Source organism: Falco rusticolus, chromosome 3, assembly GCF_015220075.1.
Source record: "Falco rusticolus isolate bFalRus1 chromosome 3, bFalRus1.pri, whole genome shotgun sequence".
NCBI classification, from domain to species: domain Eukaryota; kingdom Metazoa; phylum Chordata; class Aves; order Falconiformes; family Falconidae; genus Falco; species Falco rusticolus.
Window position 1 is genome coordinate 70154344 of NC_051189.1, and position 21717 is coordinate 70176060.

Genomic DNA, 21717 nt, shown 5'->3' on the forward strand with positions numbered 1-21717 from the left:
TGTCTTTCTGCCATAGAACTTGCTCACCCGTATTTGGCATGGATTTATCTTCTACAAGACCATAACACTTACTGGCCATGAATCCAACATCTCCTGGCTCTTTGAAGAATCTTCTCTAATCGTTACTTCGTTCTTGCATTGAGCTGTCAAGCAAGAGAGCACTACCAGGCACACACAGAAAACCAGACCATGATGGCTCAGTAACACCAAAAGAAACACAGGCTCACTGCAGACAGATACGTCAAACAGATCAACGGAAGGTGCTTCCACTGGTTAGAGTTCTCTGGAGCAAAGTCTTAGTCCTGCAGCAGAATCTCAGCATGCTCACAACGTGCAGGATCCCTTCTGAACTCTGGGGCTGCAGAACAGGACATAGGGGATCTGTCACAGCTTCAAGAATACTTAACAAGATGACTGATTTCAGTTTGAAGATGAGGAGCCTACACATTACGTTTCCCTCTGTAGTATTTAATTGGTTATGAAATTCCATCTGTTTTGCTTCACTTCATATTTTCAACTCGGCTGATAAAGCTTGTAGCAGGGACATGTGCCTGTCCCAGAAAAGCAGGTTGGAGCTCTTGTGGATTTGGTAACTGGGTAGGTGGACAATGGGATGATTGGGATGGAAAATGTTGGGGTTTTTTTTCTAGGAAAAGGCCATTAATAGGATGCTAAAAGGTCCTGCACTGAGGCAGACACCTGAGGAATTTAGATATGAATACTGATACTGGGACAAATGAACGGCAGCCTATGCACTCAGCAGGCCTGCTGTTTCTGGCCCTTGTCCAATTTGGGCAGGATCATATGACTAAAAGCAGATGTTGTACAGCAAGATGGGCTCAGAAATTGACTTTTCCTAAATGAAAACATGTGATTGACAAGCAAAGCTGTGCTGTGAGGCATGGTTTTTGGCCAGCACCTCACTAGCCTGCACCCTCAGGACAGGATACCTGTTCACAGGATGCTGTTTTCTCCTTCACACAATTTATAGACTTCTCTTGTCAAGGCTTTCCGTAACTACAGCAAACCACTGCCTGTAAAAGAGGACAGGTACATCTACAAATAAGGGTCATTTATACTTTCTGTTTTGCTGGCAATGGGGGGAGAGGTGGACTTAGCTTCACTAGATGCTCAAGAAATCATACACCTAGACCAGGCTTGGCTGCCTGATTAGGGGGAATGTGGTATTTTAGCCCAGACATGCACTTGGTCACCAGTGACCTCTCCAGTAACGGAGGCTAGACTGGGGCAATGTCCTACGTTGGTGTGAAGTGTCAGTATATGGCACTGGCTAGAACCACCACCTGGAGAGTCTGGAGAGATCAGCAAAATGGTGCTAGTGGACAGCAGGAAGACAGGAAGGCAGGAAGGAAGGAAGGGAGGAAACCCAGTTATGTCCCTTGTGCTCCTGTCAGGTTGGGAACTCAGAACGAATGAGTAGGTGGAAGCCATAGCAGGAAGACACAATGAACTTAGCCTTTCTGGGGTTCATCTGGGGTCTTATTTGAAATGGGATTGACAACACAGACAGAAATGTTGTGTGTAGAGATATTGTGCCTTTAGCTGTCTGATAGGTCACTGCAATACAGATATGTCATTACTAGAGGCACCAGAAGGTGAGTAAAAAAAACCCTTGTCACAAGCCTTAAGGTCATTCCTGAGCTATTAGAGAGGAGAACAACTTTTCTGATGGCAGAAGCCTGAAAATGAATGATAAAGATCTATAGTGGAAATGATGGTGGGGACTTTAAAATGTAGCCTACTCAAGGCACAAGGAATTCTAAGTGAAGAATTGAAAAAGGAATTTTTTCTTGAATTTTATGTTTAGCAAAGCACAGAATTTGAATGATTTTGATTTTATGGGAAGTTTGTGTTGCCTTGCTTGTGGGAGACCAGTGTTGAAAATTGCTATGTTGAATCTTTAAGGACCATCTTATCTATTGTATTAGTCAGGGACTTGGCAAACGTTTCAAATGAAAAAAGAAAAAAGAAGCCTCAAATCTGTTGATGCATTGTTTAGTCAAGTGTATATTTTACCAGGTTTATTTGGACCCTCGCATCTGTTTATTGATGGCTACTTCAAAGCAAGCTATTTCTGCAGGACACAGTTGGCACTGTCTAAGTGTATTGTCTGCTGCAAAGGAGAAAGAAGACATTAAAAGCATTGGTTTGTCATTAAGGAAAACACTGAAATTAATTTCTTCAGAAGCAAATACAGATGACGTAGTAGAAGCTACTAATATCCCAACCACAAAATAAATAAAATGGACATCTACAGTACTGATAAGATTAAATAGCTTGTCTCTTAAATACATGCAGACTTTCTTACATGATACAAGTGTTGATATGCACTTGAATATCCTTATTTGCCCACTTTAGCATGCTGTGGAAGGTTACAGAAGCCTCTGTGTAGCATAGGAAGACAAACAATAGCTTTACCCCTCTCTTTTCAGGGGCAGTATGAAAAAAAATCCTTGTCTGACCCAGTTACAGTTATTTGTCTTTCCAAAAATATTTTCCATATGGAGATCTCCAAGGCTGAATGCCATCTGCAAGGACTTCTTGGGTTTCTTTTACAGAGAAGTCTCTGGAGGAAGCCCAAGTGCAAGACTGGGCTAGGCTGACAAGATTTTTTCAGTGAGAAACAAGGACACTTTTGTGTGGTGGGTCCTACTTCCCAGTTATTCAGTTTTGGGTAATTCTTCAGTCAGGACTGTATGGCTCACTGGAAATGCTGTACTGCAGATGTAAGAACAGGTATAGCCATGTGGTTGCTCTGGGGTCTCCAGGATGGGTGTTTTAAAATGGCAGTCAGCTTTGCAGTAGGTGTCCCTAAGGTATAACTCAGTTCTGTTGATCATCCCACTGTATTTTCTTGTATACCTTTCTGCCTTCTGACTGGCAAAGCTGCACAGGTGGAAACACCTGAATTTAATTTGAGGGGGATAGCTTACTGAAGACTTTTGAGAAGCAAGAACTGGATTTATGTTTTGGAAAGAGTCAGGGAAGCATCTGCAGCTACAGAAATATGTGATGTGATGTGTTGTATTAGGTGATGGTGCATCAGCTCATTCATATGGGATCACTAGTATCACCGGGACACAGTGAATGTTCAATGTTCGGACAAAAAGTCCACAGCTACATTTTGTGGCATTTGAAAAGCCAAAAAGAAAAAGCAGGAGGGAACTATAGTGAGCTTTCAGCAGAATTGCCAGCACAGATGTGGCCATCCTTAGCATGGTCTCCTGGGATTATGTCAACTTGATTTGCTTCAAAGGCCTGTCAGCTTTTTGAGACAGCAGTAACTCAACTGAATGCTGCAGAGATCTGGCAGTACTAGCACAGCCACTGTGCTTCCCACAGAAGTTAAGGGAAGCCACCACCACCTGGCTATTTGTCCTGCTCATATGCAAAGCTTAATTTTGAACAAATCAAGAAAATGTCAAAGGTGGAAGGGGAAGCAGCTACATTTAGGTTTTCAGCTGTGTTTCTTGGGAATATGAGATTGCAAACTGGAAGGAAGACAGCAAGACTTGTTTACTGGGCAGTGTGTTTGGGTGTGGGCTAGAGAGCATCCTGCTGTAAGGTGAGCAGCAAATGTGTTGTTTAAGGAGGCACTGAGGCTTTCTCTTAGCAAAAGGCACATGTATTAGTGTCTGCCTTTTCACTACCTTTGGAAAACATAGTTTTTGTCCTAGTAGTGAAGGAGCTCCCCAGTTTGTGAGAAAGTCGGACTCAGAAATGAGGATGTCAGTATCATAGCCTCTGCAAAAGGATTTTACTGCCCTGGATTCTCTGGGTCCCAAGAAGCTGTCCTGACTTGGCCTCCTACAGCAGGAGATGAGGATCCCTGGAAGGGAGCAGAAAATTCCTGGCTAGCCAGCCAGGTATCAGGCTACCTCATCACCCGTATGGCTGAGATTTAGGACTCTCCTAAACAGGCAAAGGTGTGGGCAATGTCGAGCAACATAAAACACTTTTGTTGCTGTTGTTGCAGCGTGGCTGTGCCTTTTCTGTTGTGTCACGCTGTCCATGGTGGAAGGCTTGGAGATACAGGAATCCTGAGACCTGCCCTTCGTAAGCAAACTGGCTCAGCCTTGAAGTGTGCCTTCAGCATCCTTTGGACTACCTAAGTAGGTGAACTGGTCTCTTCCAATGGCTCAGGTACTGTCCCTGAAACACGACAGCTCTGCACTGCTCCTGCTGCCAAGTGGTGTCTTACAAGGCACATTCACAGCTACAATAAATAATAATGAATTCAGATGGACAGAAAGGTCACATTGATGTCAAGCAGAATGAAAGGGACCCCAGAAATTTGCTGGTTTTTTCTGAATAATATTGTGTATGCTGTTTTGCACAAATTAAAGCACACTGGGGCCACAGAAGAGTAATGATTATACTTAATGAGGGGCAATTGAAAGGTATGAAGTAGTTCTTCCAAACAAGTTCTAATCGAAGCTGGAACCATACAGACACTGATCTCAACAAGCTTTCCTATGAATAATGCACCTAATTACCATCTGCTTTTTTCATAACATGGATAAAAATGTGATCACATATAAAATTCTCACTGTGTTTCCTAGGATACAAGGTGATCCTCATTTCAAACTAGCTTGAAAATGGCAAATGAGCAAACTTAATTTTAATAAAAACAAGGAAACTCACATATGTGAAATATAAACTGGGCACTTCTGATTTCATGAAGAAGTGTCTTTGTTTGCTTTTCATACAAAACCTAGTGAAGAATTTGATAGTATAGCACAACAAGGCACTTCACACCAGTGGTTTAGACAGTCCACATGGAGGATGGCAGCACTTCTCCTAATGGACAGTGTGAGAAAGTTTCCATATTAAACAATGAAACTGTAAACTACCAAGAGCTGATTTTTCAACAATGTGAGTCAAAAGACGAGCATAAATGACTCTCATCATGCAGCTTTTTTTAATTACCACCATAGCTAGCTAGCTTTTTATGTAGTGACACTAGTAAGTACACTGCTTAGTGAAAACAGAGAAAGCTAAAATTATACTTGTTTTACTTGCATTAGCCTCACAGTGAAGGGCCTGTATCACAGAATAAATCTTTTTAAATAGCTTGATATCTGCAAGACACTCTGATCCTTATTCCAGGTCAGAAGTGTGCCTTGAGCTGGATTAAGGACGTCAGCTGAGATTTTATAATTTGGGCTCTCCATCCTTCCAACATGTGCTACCAAGCATAGCACGTACGACCCACCGAAGTATTCCCATTATTTCATTGGTGTTCCTTGGATGAATTGAATGAGGTGATGAAGAAGTGAGGACAGTGCCTGCCCATCTCCTAGTGTTAGCCAGCACAACCATGGTAATTTATGACGTAAGAAACTTCTGAGAGGGGTTCGGCTTATCAGTGTTCATGGCTTGTATGCAGCACTAAGCGTTAAGAAATACTTCAAGACCTATATCTTCTCAGTACCATATCTGTTTACACAGTAGACAGCGAAGATGTCCAGTGTGGTGGATGGGAGTGGCTTTAGACAGTATGATCACTCCATTTCACTTCTCTCCCTCACTTGAGCCTGACAAACAACATTAAAAGCAGTTGGCTGGCTGCAGTTATGCCCTTTTGATTTCAAACGTATCCTAATATGACATAAACCTCAGCATTCCAAACAAGACATAGGATTAGTCTGCTCCCTCCTGCTCTTAATTAACAGGAAGGTCAACCAAGCCATTCCCACACTGAAGACAGCGAGCGGCAACTCTGGCCTTATGGACTTCCACCGCTGCCTTGGGGCCAGGTGGGAGCAGTGGGGAAGAAAGAATAGTTTCCTTTCTGTAACTGAAGGGAAGTTCAGCCCTCATGCTTTGCAGAGCTTAGGAAATGCTCCAGAAGTGCTCATGAACCATTTCCGAGGCATCCCATGTGATAACACTTCCCCTTCTTTCCATTCTCCCCATTCCCTAAGGTGCAGAGGGAAGGAGGAAATTACAACAATGCAATAGAGCTGATGGGATTACATATTATGCTGAAGAAGCTTGTGCATACTAAAGGCAAACAGCTCAGCAAGGACTGTGTGTGTATCTCTCAGGGAAGTGTGGCAGATAGCTCTGGGTCTGGTAGCCTTCCAGCTCTCCTCCTCCCACATTCTTCTGCCCTGAGAAGCCTGCCCTTCATCGGTCATTCTGGAAGAGGGAAAGAAGGTAGGACTGATCACGATGGTGAGTGTTTGCCCTGGCTTCCTGGAACATCAGGGTCCCCTTTGCTCCCCTCTGACCCTCCCTATGTAAAACTCCATGAGGCAGGCACAAGATTCATGTGCACACTTCTGTCCTCTTTACAACCTCTTCTTTGCCAAGGACTGTGTATTTGTTTTAGTTAAAGAAGCTTGTGACTGAAAACAGCTGCAGACTGAGTGGAAAAATAACACCTAAAAATAGCCCCAGCATGAGAGCACAATGTGCATTGATTTTACTATGAAGAGTACAAGAGCCGGGAGATGGTGACTAGGCTGGTATGTTCTAATACGTCTCACCCTGCCATATTTAGAGTGCATGTAGTAAGCCAGGCAGCCAAGTCAGTCCATGTAGGTATTTGACTGCTTTGGAAGGGTTCCCGGCAGAGCCACTCCAACTACAACAAATTAGTGTGGTATTTTTATAAGCTGACAGTGAGGAAATCACGCCACAGTATTACCGTGTTCTGCAGAGAACAGAGAATACGTAACTGCTGAATAAGGAAGACAAATCTCTCCCTGATTGTTTCCACTCAAAACATTTTCCTAGAATAAATTATCAAGTAGATAATATAATTTTCTCCTATCTGCTGTGTGCTGGGATGGGACCTGAAGGAGAATCCAGTTCTAGAGGCAGATCACAGACTCAGATGCATTAATTTCTCTTACTGTTTTGCCAGCTTCAGTGAGCCAAGCCCATGCAAAAGCTCAACAGAAATACTTGTTCAGATTCACTACCACAGATAACAGGGATGCTAACAGAAAGCACAGCTCCATCAGAGACATCATTTTTATGTTATTACAACTATGACTACCCACTTGAGGTTGGTGGCAGGATCATGCGCTACCCTCTTAAGAGATGGCAGCTATAAAATAAGGACCCTTGCCGATGAAGACCCATCCCAGCATGAACCTGCCCACTGCCTGGCCACCCCCAGGCCTTAAACCCGTGGAAGGTTGAGGGTGAGTGTTGAAGAAGCATGTTTTTTTGAAGGCTAACCCAAGTAAATGAAAGAAGCCCCAGTTTTAAAGATGGAAGTGATGTTGGTTCCTGCACCTGTGTTTGACAAGGGCTATAGTTCTGTCTTCACCCTCTCTTGCTCTTAGGTTTTGAAGTGTTACTAGGTCATTAACTGAGCCGGGCAAATCCATTCTGAGAGGCAGAAGAGTGCCCTGTCAAGAGTCTTCAAATTGTTTCTGTGCCAGCTACAGATCTAATATCACCCTAACTCCTAGCAGAGAGGACTGCTGCCTGAAGAGTGAGTTGAGAGGATACCAGGCTCAGAGAACGGGCCTGGGTGAAGAAGTTCAGTTCTGAAAAGCTTGGTGCTGTTAAACACCTTTAAAATCATTGTGTTGGTTACATATTTGTCTGCAGATTTCAGACAAATAGAGATTCAGCCACTTGTGAGATAAGCTCCAGCACCTTGTAGATGTTTGTGCTATGACCATATATATTTTTTTTTCCCTTTTAAACAACTATCTTAAAACTAACTAAACTACCCCTCACAGTACCTACACAGAATTTTTTTCTTTTTGAAAGGTACAGCTTGCTTGGTCTTCACGAAACAGAAAGCTGAGAGAAGCCCAGCACTTCATCGGGGATTGACGGACTGTCCCCCACCAAAGGGATATTTGGAATGGTGCTTGCAGCGAGGAACCTCAAACTCCTCTCTGCCGATGGCAGGAGAGTGATCTGGCTGAGTTTACAAGCATCCAGGCTCATTCCTGACTTGCTCACAAGTAGACCAGAGCAGTTTTCCTGGGGTGCTGCCTTCAGGAGAACTGCTGAGGAGGCATCACTGCCCTTCTCCTGGGAAGTCAGTAGAGGAGGGTGAGGTGAATTAATGCCACTGGTGGTCTTGCTCAAGGACAGCAGAGGCAGATGTCAATCTTTTCTGAAGACAAATAAGCTCTGGTTTCAGCCTGGTGTTGCCTGAACAAGCACCCATAGATTGACATTGATTTCACTGCACTTTTTTGAGGGAGGGTGGTCATCTGAACTCAGATGCTGGATCTTAAATTTTGTGTCACTATGACTTCTGCAGATGCTCAGAAGAACCTCATACACTGATGCACAAAACAAGGACTCACTTCCCTACTGCACTGTCAGCATGTGCACTACCTGACAAAATAAATGTGAATGAAAATGTAAACAAAACCACAATCCATTTACCTGGAAAGACACAGATGTGTGGGGTTTTTGTAAACACTCAAGGGCTGTCCACTTTCCTGGCACTAGTATTTTCATTTTTCTAAGTAAAGAATGCTTTTGCATGACATGGCCTAGGGATCTAAGGCAAAGCGACCTGACCTTGCTGACTAATTATAGAGTGAAGAAAATTAATTTCTGCTTAGGATATCTGTAATTAATCCATAAAATAAGAAATGAATTAGTCAGTGTTGGAAAAGTATAAATAATTAATAATTTAGAAATAAGTGCAATCTGGTCATAGATTTCCCAGGAGGAAAACGAAGATAAAGTGTTGATGTAAATTATTTGCTCAGCTTCACCATTTTGATAAAACATTTTTCTACTAAGAGCAAACCCAAGTCAAACCGAAATTACTGCATGGTTAATGAGTCAGACATAAATGATACTGTACTTAGTGGAATAGCTGATTGTGAAAGATACACCAAAAATGGCAAAATGTGTGCACACAGCAGATAAAATGAAACTGTGTGACAACATTTGTACTGTAGGAGAGAGAGCTTAAGCAAAATTGCTAAAAGTAAGTTAAAACTTGTACAATACTACAGATAATACAAGACCTAAGGCTAAAACAAGACAAACAAGAGTATTACATGTAGCCAGAAAGTTTTTCTGTATGTGATCTGCATGTATGCACATCCCTAGAATTTCCTACAAGGCTTGTAGATTACTGAAATTTAGAAACTATTGCTACAAACTTTTTTTTGATGAAAATGCCATGAAGCCATTGGGTTCCTGTGGTCCTTGATAATGAAAGTAAAGCAGTGATTTGGGTTTTTATGAAAGGACCAAGTCTCTCTAAAAAGTTTAATGAATATAAGAAAAACTTTGACCATGATCTGAGTCTTTGGAGAAACCCAAAGGCATGTGAGTTTCACAGAATGCTAGACTTTATTTGTTAAGAATATCAGATGAACATCCCCAGGGAGGTAGCTTCAAAGCCAAGTACTAGGGAGAAAAAGAACAAGGTGCAGAGTAGAGACTCATGAAGCAAAGGATAAATAGTTGTCCAGGCAAGGAGGCAGAAAGAAACACAGTTAAAGGCAGAACCGCCAGCAGCATTAGAGGCAAGTTAGAAAAGCTTCATCAATGACACCTGAATTCAGTGCCTGGGCAAATGAACAGAAACTTCAAACTATTGCAGTCATGATTTTAAGCCAATATTGAAATTTTTGAGAATAAATATATCTCCACACATTTATCTGCAATACAATATGAAGTGTTTCTCCCACAATGCACTAGAGACACCACACTAACCTGAAAATTGAGATACAAAGTTAATCAAAACTATATACAGTATGAAAATCCCATGTTCTGAACTGTACTTAGTCAGTCCTCTAAAGACTGAGCCTCTGGCAGTATTAATTGGACACCTAAATTTGTAAACTTCCATTGCATTAGTCTGCATACAATGTCTTGAAAATATCTTCTAGAGGCTTAATAGTCCTGACGCAGAAAGACAAAAAGAGATGAAGAAATCCTCATAAAACAAATCCTACAGTCCCAATATATGAATGCTTTTTTTTTTTTTTTTTTCTCCTTTGCCACAGGACACAACAGTTTGCCCCTTGGGAAACTTATTTTGTGTAGGACTATGGGGTGTAGATCAAAGTCCGAAGATCAATGTATACACATTGTTCCAAATACATGTTTCCTATCTCATTCATCCCACTCTGTAGAACAAGCCCACTCTGTAGAACAACTGTCCAGAGGGTGCTCCCCTGCCATAAATACAAAAGGACAGTCAAAAAATGCTAAAAGGGCTTGAGTTATGCTGAAGGAAATCTCTTTGATAGCAGTTAAAGAGCCAGTTTTCTCTGGTTCATTTCTACAAACAAGTGACTCCAGAAGAAGAGTTGCCCTGTGGGCAGTTACTCACCAAAGCACCCTGCAGGCAGCTGTTCCCCATGGTATTTTCAGGCACATCTGCTCATGGTTGCAGGGTCATGCCCCGAACTCAGGCTGTGGGTTGTGGCAGGGCTGTGAGACACTACCCTGCTGGCTAACATCCCTGGAACTGCACTACATCCAGTGTGCAGGTGGAAAGAACATCAACATCTGATGGAGGGTCCTGTGAACTGAACACCAGCTATGTCAACCTGGTTTGATTAACTAGGAGATAGTGAATTTCTGGTGAAGTACTATGTTAATGCTTATTGCCCTGACTTAACAAGACTCAAATTTCCTGGTTTCAGATTAAAAAAACCCTGCAAAAAATTTATTTTTTTCTTAAGTTTAGATTTTAGCTTAATATCCCAGCAGTCTGCCTCCTCAAATAACTGAATGGAATATGTTTAATACATGTCTCCAGAAATTTTCATGAGGATAAAGAAAACAAGAGTGTTTTTTTCTCATAGTTTCTTTACACAGTGCTTTTAGGTAAACACTGACATAAGCCTTGCATTGGATATCTAAACAAATTGTATTTATGTGTTTCAGTTTAGCACATAAGTTCTTTTTTCTTCCTCAGCTCCATTTTTATTGCCCTTTCATTGAGTTCATTCCTACAGAATTCTTCCAGGTTGGATATCTATTTTTTAAACAAAGACTGATTCCCTTGGTATTCTGAATCATAGTCAATCCCCCAGGTTACCTTCATACTTTTTTAAAATCTTGTACTTTCTGAGATTTCTCCTTTGGTATCTTTGAATAGTCTTTGTTGTAAGTTTCAGGATTTTTATTTTGTGTCAAACTTTGTGTCAAAATTTTAGGGAATTTTTAATCAACATTTTCAGTTTGCAGTCACCAATCTATTATGAAAGCACAACATCTTCCCTAAGAAGGACATAGTGAATTGTAGTGGGATCCCTAACAATAACCCTTTCTTCATTCCCTATAACCCTGCAGAAGCTCTGGGCTGGCTTTCTGCAGGCAAAGAAAACACACTGCTGAGACTTAATGAGTCCACACATACTTTTTCAGAACTGCTTATCCTTTAGGTGCCACACAGGCCACTGAAATTCCCCATTGTCACAATGCGGAAGCAGAGAGATGTTCAAGCAAATGTGGAGAGCAGAAAGCTCTTTGGTTCAAAGGGATTAATGTAATTTCAGCTCTGCTGATTTCAAATCTTCGCAGAATATCTCACCTTTTCTTTCACTTTTTCACAATTTGCCTGTTTTCTGCTTGATTCTGTTGGGCATACTGAAATCTCCTTAGCTGGCCAACATCATCTCTGTTATGTTGAGTGACGTAACATTGATAATACATATTTGTTTCTTCATAACTGCAAAGAAATAGGGAATCAAATGTTATTTTTATAAATATCATGCTCCTCAGGTGACCTGCCTGACATTTTCTTGCCATAATTTGCAGGGTTAAATACAAGGAAGAAACACAGCGGAAAGTGAAACAAGGAGCTTCTCTAGCTGTAACAACATTTTTAGTTATTATTAAAATATTACAGTTAGAGATTTTTAGAGTTGGCTTAACCTGATTCAAAACCATATTGTCCTGAAAAAGAGCCTTCCCACATTTCTCTGATCCTGACTGTGTGTACCTGCCCTTCCCTTTGGGTTAGCCCAGCTGATCACAGAGGTGGATGGTGAATTAGATTAGCTTTTCACTAAGAAGAGCTGGCACAGCTAGCCTAGACTACACACTTAACTTTTGGCTGACTAGGTAAGGTTAAATGGATTTCTGTCCTAGTTAGTTGTCTTGTGTTTTTCTGAACTGTTAAACAGCGATACACAAAAAGGTTTGGCATTTCCAGTATGCATGAAAGGATTAAAATTTATAAAATCATCTAGATTACAGATTTGTTTGGAATTGAATGTACTGTAACAATGAAGTTATTGTTAGTCTTTTTCTGAGCACTCCTATTTTGCTTTATAGTCTAATAGCCATCAGAACAGACATTTGAAAACTTATTGTATATTGTTATTTATGATACATACAAAGCAAATAGAGAAGAAATATAACAGTAATAATTTAAACATATTCAGTTTTAGCACAGAAAGCAAGATCAAACTAATTAAATCCGTAGTATCACTTTCTGTACAAACTACACACTATTCTAATATGCTGTAAATTCAAGTCCCACTAAATAAAGACCTAATTGTGCATACATATGTATGTATGCATGAGAGGGGGGATGGAGAGAAAGGAGATTCAAAGAGTCCCTTGATCTCCTGGGACTTGTTGCAAACCCCATGTTAGCTCCAACAAGCATTGGGGCAGGGACTTTCATGCCTTTGTGCAGTGGTCAAGTATAAAAACATGAGGGTAGTGGCACTGCTGTTGCTGTTGTTTCCTAAAAGAGATCTGGTGAGATGCAGTAGGTGTGAGGTAACGAGTGATTTGGCACAGAGAATTCTTCTATGTTCTGCTTTGAACCTCCAACAGACATATTGGCTCAGCTGATCAGATTCCTTTAATAACACAGCTTCCAGGTCTACACGTGCTGCTGCTTCTCTGCTCCATAGCCAATGATGGTCATGGCCTGAGGCCACAGCTTAACACTGTGTCTCCAGGAAGAGTGTTGTTTTTAATGTCAATTCAATGTTGTTTTAAAAAAGAGACAAAGAATTAATGCATTTCCTGGGGTCCGCAGCTTTCCTGGATACTTTTCAAGCTGTTTCAGAACTCAATATTTGCTAAAAGCTGTCAGTAAGGTTGTGACAACACTGCAGCATCTCAGATGCAGCAGCTATGGAGCTAGTTGGCAGAAATGTGCTGAAAAATGCCAGCTAACTTGAAAGGTTGCCTCAAAAGACATCCACTAACATTTGCTATGATGATAGCTGGGTATCAGTCTTGACCATTCTCTTGTGAGTTTGCCCAGCTGTTTGGGTTATTGAAAGCTGCTGTGCCCACAGGAATGGATCCACCAGGTTGATCTTACTTGCATTCAGCTGGGTGACTGGACAGCTGGGTTTGAAAGAGCTCAATTGGTAGAGGGATGGGTAGAAAAGAGCTAAGGGAATACCTTAAAACATTGTTTGCAAGTGTTTGGTCAGAACAGTTTTGCTGTCTCATTGCTCCTGTCACGGTTATTTTCCTTGAATATTCTTTCAAGACAGTCACTGACAAACATTACTGAAACCAGTACATTTTAAACCAGGCAAAAAGTGAATTTCTAGTACAGACAGCTCTGATTCCAAGAGATATTTGCATCCAGTCAGGAAATAGGAGGAACAGTGTGTAACTTATTAGACTAATAAATTGGATATCAATGAGTTACTTGCATAACGAAAGTTATTCATCCTCATATCATGCAACAGATTTTCTAAAACGGGTAATTTTTCAAAAAACATCCCAAGATGTCATCCCTAGAAAATTTGGAAACAAAGTGAACACTGGAATGTATTGAATTATGTATTTGCTATAAGCAGCTTTCTCATTTACAGACATATTTCCTTTACCAAAACTATACAATAATAGGGGCAATGCAGAAAAACACTCATTTGCACTAGCCGTATACTTGATACATTTCTGTGGTCCAGGGCAGATGACTGTTGAAGGCTGAAAATTCAGTTCTTTATTATTAAAAAATACCAGTCCTTGCTATAGCAGTTGATGATTCAGTGAGAATTACAATTATAATCACAGCATAATAGGCATTTTGAGCCCCTTATAATCACTGCCAAGAAACTATTTATTCAGCTAAAGAATTAAATCTTTGTTTGTAAGCTCTTTCTTGTTCACAATAGAAATAAAAGTGTGTGACTTGGCTCATGAGCAGATACTAGTCTGGCTATTTTACTAAGAGTGAAAAACAAGCCTTTATAACAGAAAGACTTATGATACCTAAAACAATTATTGATACATATGTGCCTCTATAAAATCCAGAGTTTAGCTCTAATGAAGCTACTGATTACTCTTTTCCTTTATTGCAGGTGGAAAACTCTGTGATATTCTATATGTTGGATATTGCATACATCTCTGGCAGAAGCAACTAAAAAAAACCACACCAAAAAACCCCACCAAAACTAGAAAGCACTTCAGACAGACACAATCAAAATTACTACAGAAATGTTCCCATACGAACTGAGATGAAAAAGTCTAAAATTATTCAGAAAAAAATGAACAAGGGAGGAAATGCTGGAAGCCAAGAAAATAATAAATGATACAGATGAACTGTGTCATTTTGCTTGCTCCCTTCAACTTCATAAAAACAATAAGTGTCCCTGAAACTACCTGATGATCTTTCTCAAAGAGATAAAGGGGAGTGACAGTGACACACCAGGTGCTTCTACTTCTCACAAGACAATACCCTAAGAAAAAAGACAGCTGTTATCAACTTACACCATCAGGAGAAATACTCTGACTTGGTACAAAAAGTCCACTGCTGTCTTTACTTATTATCTTCTCTAAATACATAAGTATGTGAGTAAATTCAGTATGCAAAGTCTTTGGTTGTAAGAATGCTGGGCAGCTTTGTGTGGAGTCTGTTGGCTGAAAAAAAGAAAATCCTTCAAAAGAACATCACAAAGTAAGTTCTTTCCAATCCAAGTCTTTATTAAGACATTCAGTTTGTTGTCAGTTGGTATCATGGAAACCATAGGTTCATGAAAAGAAAAAAGAAACGACATTAATGATGACAACAAGGATGTGCATGATGACCACACCAAGGACCTTTGTAAGGCAGAGGACACCTTAGTGGCTGTTCCCTTTCACAATGTCTGCTAGTAGCTATACTTTTCTGATTAGGTGGGATATCCTTATTTAACTCAGATGGCTGTACATTTAGAGTAATTTACCCTCAAATTCATGCTTCATATTGAGGTAAGAGGCCATGGCATAAAGGATACCTCATATGGTCAGATCTTCCTCTGATAATTTTAGTTGATCAGGGAAAGGAATGCAGCAAATGCACATCGTTACATAGGCACAAATGTAATTCAGTTTGTCTCTATCTACACGTTTATGCTTATCAGGGAAAATTTTTGTATTAGAGATCCAAAGTTACAGAGCCTTGCCCAGATGCTAAAAGAAAACAGTAACTTACTGAGAAGCTTATACATGTCCTAAATCAAGTACCTTCACTTGTGTCTTGTATCACATGTGCTTTGTACGGAGGTAAGTTATTTTAAGGTAACTTTAAAATATCCATGCCAAGTGTTTCCATGAGTGAATAAGAATTTGCATTGTATATCCAACTAAGAACAAAATGTTGTGAGAAAGGCCAATTTGAAGTAATTTCTTACCCTAGTAAAATGAGAGATGTTATAAGGCTGCTTTTTATTTCAAGATGTCCTGCTCTTTGAGTCAGATCCCACATCAAGTCAGTGAGAATTCTCCCTTTAACTTCAAGAAGATCAAGATTGGAGCAGCCACAATAGTTTTAATAAATGTAAATCTTATTAGAATACCCTCTTTTATAACAAGTGCCAACTGTTCAAAGCTCCAGGCTACATTACCTTACAACACTGACTGAAATGGCAGAAGAGGTTACCAACACCACTAATGAATTGTTTTAATTACTCTTTGCAAAGAGGGTGGTACCAAATCTCTAGTGAGAAGCAAATTTAATCCTTGAATTGAAATGCACTAGTAAGGCTTAAATCATATTTTAAAAATTATTTTCTGGTCAGCACCGTTAATTCCTAAATCAGTCTAGGAAATGCAAATCTTTTTCTTTTATCAGTCCTTGAGTTTTGGGAAAAAGGCTGCTAACACTTCTGGAGAGCATCTACTTATGCATTACAGACAATAGCATAGACATCAGAAATTAAATCTTCCCCACACTATCAACTCTGCTTGTCACCCCACTGGCAAGGAATACAGTGACAAAAGAGAAGTGTATGGGGATTCTTGGGTGCTAAGGACCACTCCAGTGGTCTTTACCTTCACCTTCCCTTGGGCTGTTACTGAGAAATTAAGCTACCAAGAGCCATTACGTGCTTTAAGCTTCCTGCTCACCTCAAGAAATGCGTATCTGTAACAGTGGATGCTAACATCATAAGCACAGTAAAGGGTCTCGAGCATAGCAAACAGTGTGAGCTACAAGCCGGAGACTAGTGGCTCATTCAGTCTTAGGCCTGCCTTGTGAGATGCTGTGGGTCAAAATTGTCACCAACATAAACAGCTTTCCAGACTGGTGATGCCCATTCCCAAACAAGTGGCTAGCTGCTGGGAAGGTCATTGTGTGCAAACATTTAATGGCAGAAAAAATGGTGAGAACCGAGCCAGAGCAACATGACTTTCTACCAGCCTTCCAATAGACATGTCCTGGGAAATTCAAGTATGCCCAGTTCCCTTACAAAGAATGGGTGGCCAGCTGGGACACAATGAAGAGCGGGTTTATAGTCAAATGCAAAAGTTAATATGATGCTTTCATTTTTAACAAAAAGGCAAGTGAATCACAGCAGGTTAATAAAGAATAAACATCATTTTTCCCCCAAATGTGAAATTAATTAATATTGGATTTTTTAAGGTGTTAATTTCATTTCTTTTTCCGAATTTCTGCATTTTCTGGTAGGAGAAACAAATACAGGTGCGAAGTTCCTAAACTATTTACAGTCTGGTTAGAATAAACAAGTATCTATTTTCATTTACTTTCTCCTACGAAAACATTTTGAGTCAACCAAGAAGTCTTTGAAGTCTCTAATCTGTTTTCTAAAGAAAATAACATTAATTTATCTGACTTGCTCCAAGCTAGTACTCATGCATGCAAGAGTAGGAAATGCCCCAGTATGTTACAAAAGTATACTAAACATATGACAAAGAAACAACCACTACTTAGGTAATCAGTTCAGCTATGACAGGTTCTCAATTTTTTTTTTCCATGTTCCTGTTACATACAGCAAAGTACTTCTCTTGTCCAGACCTGCACAACAGTCAGGTACAGATCACCACCGAAATCACAGGGAACCCCTAGAACCATAACAAGACAGTAACAACAGCAGAATAAGTTCATGGGGAAATATTTTCTCCTCTTTTAGTTTCATTTGAAAATATATACCTAAAATAGATTGCGTATCTCCAAAAAGGGTGGACCAGGTCAAGCACAACATCAAAAAACTTTACGTTTTGGGAAGGTTTGGGTATGTTATTTGCATTCAGCTGTCCCTTTTTCTGCCATGGCCCCAGATGGTCTCATTGACCTAAGGGCTGCCACACAGAGAGTGGACCAGGTAAGATCAGAACAGGATCCACTCCTCAAGCCTGAGCTGAGCCCACAGCATCACTTTTGTGGAGGGTGACTGGAGCCTCATGCCAGAGGACTTGTACCCACCATTTCAAGTACTGTGACATGCAAAGAAAGTGACACAGGATGGTGTAATTAAAGCCTGATTCTGCTCAGCTGTAGAGAAGGTTTCCATGAGCACAGTCCATGCTCAGCTGACCATAGAAGACCATGGCAGTGAAAGGAGCTCCTGGATAGCCTACAGCTTCCATCCTGGTTCCATGGATGTGTTTTGCCTCATGAAGAGCCATCCTAGGGGGAAATCTGCTGTTCCTGAGACAGACCAGGGCCTGGGAATGGTGGACTGGAGGGGAATTCCGGGGGACCTCTCCTGTGCATACATCCGTATGAATGCTTGGTGTTCATGCTGTTGAGAAGGAAAATGACACAGCAATGAAGGGAGGCAATTAGACATTTTTCAGGCAAAGAATCACTTCAGAAACAAATGAGTACTCGATGAAATGGGTAGTAAAACTTCAGCTGTAGCATCTGCATAGCATCTACTAAAAAGAGTGCAGGCAGTAACATCTGTTTTTCATGAAAGTCCTGGTTTCCAGAAGGCTTCCAAGACTGTTATCAGACCTATTTGAAAAATGAGACTGCAAAATCTACAGTAATTATTTGGGTAAAAGAATGACACACTCTGATTTTGATACTGCTGTTCCAGGTGGGCTTTGTCTGGCTCCACCTGCTAACCGTGTTAGAGAATGACCATTACCAAACAGAGGAGAGCTTTGGTTTGTAAACGGAGAAATCTGAAACAGGAATTAATGATGAATTGCCGAAATCTGGAGAAGGAGATATTTGCTAAGATGAATAAAAGAGATGTTTCAGCAAAAGCCAGTACTAGGAGTCCTTCATTGAATCAAATTATGCAATCATTTTCTCTACAAGGGATCAACAAAAGGTTAAACTTAATTCCAGCTCAGCAGAGGCAGCCAATCTAATCTTGGCCAATTTTACACATGATGGCATCATGATTCATAAATACTGAGGAGAAGAGAAAGAAGAGATAATAAAATGGCCATAAGCATTAGCCAGATCATGAAAAATAACAGGAATAATTTTAAGTGGAAGATACAAGGTCTGCCCAATAATCCTTTAGTATTACCTACCAGCACATTTCTTCATATCTCACCCTGTACAGTGAACACTAAGGAAGTGGAAGCAAGCAGACAAGATTACGGACTTTGATTTAGTAGGGACATTTTGATGAATAAGAGCATGTACTCTGTTCTGAACAGAAGATCCCCATGTTTGAGATGAATACGTGCTTTGGAGACCCAAAGCTTAAATCTTCCTTCATGCAATTCCCATATCATCTTGTCGAGATGCCACAGGAAGGGAGAAGACCAGGGATTTAAGTCCTATATGCCCAGAGATCTCAGGGAGGTTAACAAGCAAGCAGAGGCATCTGCAGAGAACACTAAGACTGGTGAGCATCACAGTTCTTCTGTGTCCTCCCAGCACACTGGCTCTGCCTGCTACCCATTGCCCATTGACTCTCCAAGGCCAACAGAGAAAGCCAGGTTGTTCACAAGACAGAGAGAGTAGACTCAGTTATATTTGAAGCCTACCTTCATTCTGCTCTGGGGAATAATGGTCTGCTTTCGCTCCTTTTCCCTCTGTTCGTCCCTGAATCCTCATGGCCCTGAAAGGACCAACTGCCCCTTCCACACAGGCACAGGGAGAGCTCAGCAGAGGGGAAAGGCTGTAAGAACCGGGGGGCTGCCAGAGCCAGCCAGCCACTTACGTAACTCCCATCTTTCAGTATACATTTTTCAGATTACCCATCTTTCAGAATATTCAGTACATACAATGTTTCGACCCATGTCCCTGTATCATCATTATGGTGTTCATTTCTGCTCATTCTGAATCTGAATGCAAAACATTCATAAATAAAGGCACATACAGAAGTGTTTTGAGGTAACTGTGATTACTAAATGGAAACTGCACTGTCAGATATTATGTCTGGTTAATATATAGAGCACTGTAAAGAATCTGGAGGCTCCAAGAAGATTTATGGGTAATTGTTTTGTATGTTACGTGTTTTTAGAAATGGGTTATGTTTTATCCTACTGGTCCTTTGTCTCACCCCTGTTCTTTCCAGAAATTCTGATTTGTAAATGAAAATATGGAGACTATATATGATCAACTTTTCTTACTTTCACAACTTGTGCAGAGAAGTAAGTTAGCTTCTAAACATGACAAGTTTATTTGTTCATTTATTTATTTTTAAATTCTAATTAGAGAAAGGAAAAGGGTGTCAAGAGTCTTTAGTGATTCACATTTTAACAGCCAGGTTATAATTTATTAATTCCCAACTTATAAAATTTTCACAACCTCTTTCCACAGGAGTCCAAGAGCGACTCAAATTTATTTATTGTTTCTATGTAGGGTGTCATTAAATATTTGTTATCTCCTAAAGTTTGTTGGGAAACGGGATTATTTTCCACATCAAATCACACCAATGCTAATGGGAAAAGCATTAGATGTTGACCCAGCAAATTAAACTGTAAAATATGAGGTTCATTGTTATTATTACATACAGGAACATTTTCTGTGCTCCTTATTAAAACCATCTTAATCAAACTCATTGTATTTTAGTCATGTTTTAAAATAATTATGCCAGAATATAAACCACATAAATATATAAAAGGAAAAAGTTCCACTTGAATATGTTAAATTTAACTTTTTAAAGGAATTTTTCAGTTGGTCTCCTTTGACATTTAAATTGATCACCTACCAAGAAAAAAAACACCCTACACACTGGGAGTTGTTTGTGCTTTTCTCAAAGCTTTCTAAGATACTGCTTCTATTATATTCTCCAACAAAAACAGAAAAAAACCCCACAATTCTGCATATATGAAGCTCATCTAAAGAATATTTCTGCAATATTGCTCATTTCTAATTCTTTTTATTTTATTATCATTGTTTTGGTAAGAAGGACAGAAGTATTCCATCATGGAGTTCAATGTTCTCTCCCTCTGGTGGTTACTCTTACCTGGAGAATTACCGAGGAAACTCTCCTTCTCTTCTGATTTCTTTATGAATCTGCACTCCACAGTTTGCCACAGTGGGCATTGCCCTAATTCGCAGAAGTCTTACTGGGACAAGGTGATTTTTAATATTCTGAAACTAGAAGTAGGGTTCCTGAGGTTCTTCCTTTATCATCAGTGGAGATAGAGTTAATAGAGAAACTGGAGTTTAGTGGACTAGTCATCTGGGCAAGCACAGATATTTTACCCTAGGATGAGAGGGGTCATGCCCTAGGTTCTGCTGATTAGCTCTGAGCTGTGTTTAAAGAGAGTCTGAGTTCTGGCTCAGGTTCTGTGTGTTTGCAGATGTCACAGGCCACCTGCAAAACCAGAACACACATTCCATGTTGCTATTGTTTTGTGTATTTGGCAAGTAGTGAGAGGTTGAAGGTTTTATCTCCTCTGCCTTTCTGTTAAAAAAAATAAAGACAACTAAAATCTTTTGACCATATAAGACTCTCGGTAATTTTGTCTTAGGAACCACAGATCAAATGACTGCAGCAGATCCAGTCGGTTACTCATCCTACTCCCATTGGAAACACGGAGCTTTCCCCACATACTAATTCCTGGTCAATGGATATAAATGATCGACCCTTTATGTTAACTCAGATTTAAAGAACACAAAGCCAAGAGACTGGGTTCTGTGCCTTAGAGCTGAGCACCTCTGCGTGGTAGGAAATGGACCGCAGGCTAAGGAACATCACTGCACTTCCCAATACTGGGCACACACTGCGGCTGGCACATTCACCAGCCACAGTGCATCTGGCCTCCTTTCACTAGAGTAACAACACACACTTGGCAGCTAGCTCTGCCTTCACTGTTCTGGCCATGGCACTGGTCAGCACTGCTCTGCTCTCCCTGGTGTTGAGACGTGTCTTCGTTTGTTCATTCGTTCACAATTCTATGGATGCACAAACATCTCACTTCCAAATCAAGGTGTGAACCATTAGCACTCTAACGCTGCTGAACATTTATTTGCTGCATTAAAGTGGCACTCCCATTCCTTTCTTACCAAACGCTTCATAGACTTGCTAAACTTTGCTAAATTAATGTATCTTCTTAAAAATGTAACATAGTTGTACGTTCCCACTGCTACTTAAAAGTGATAGTTTTGCAAGCCAG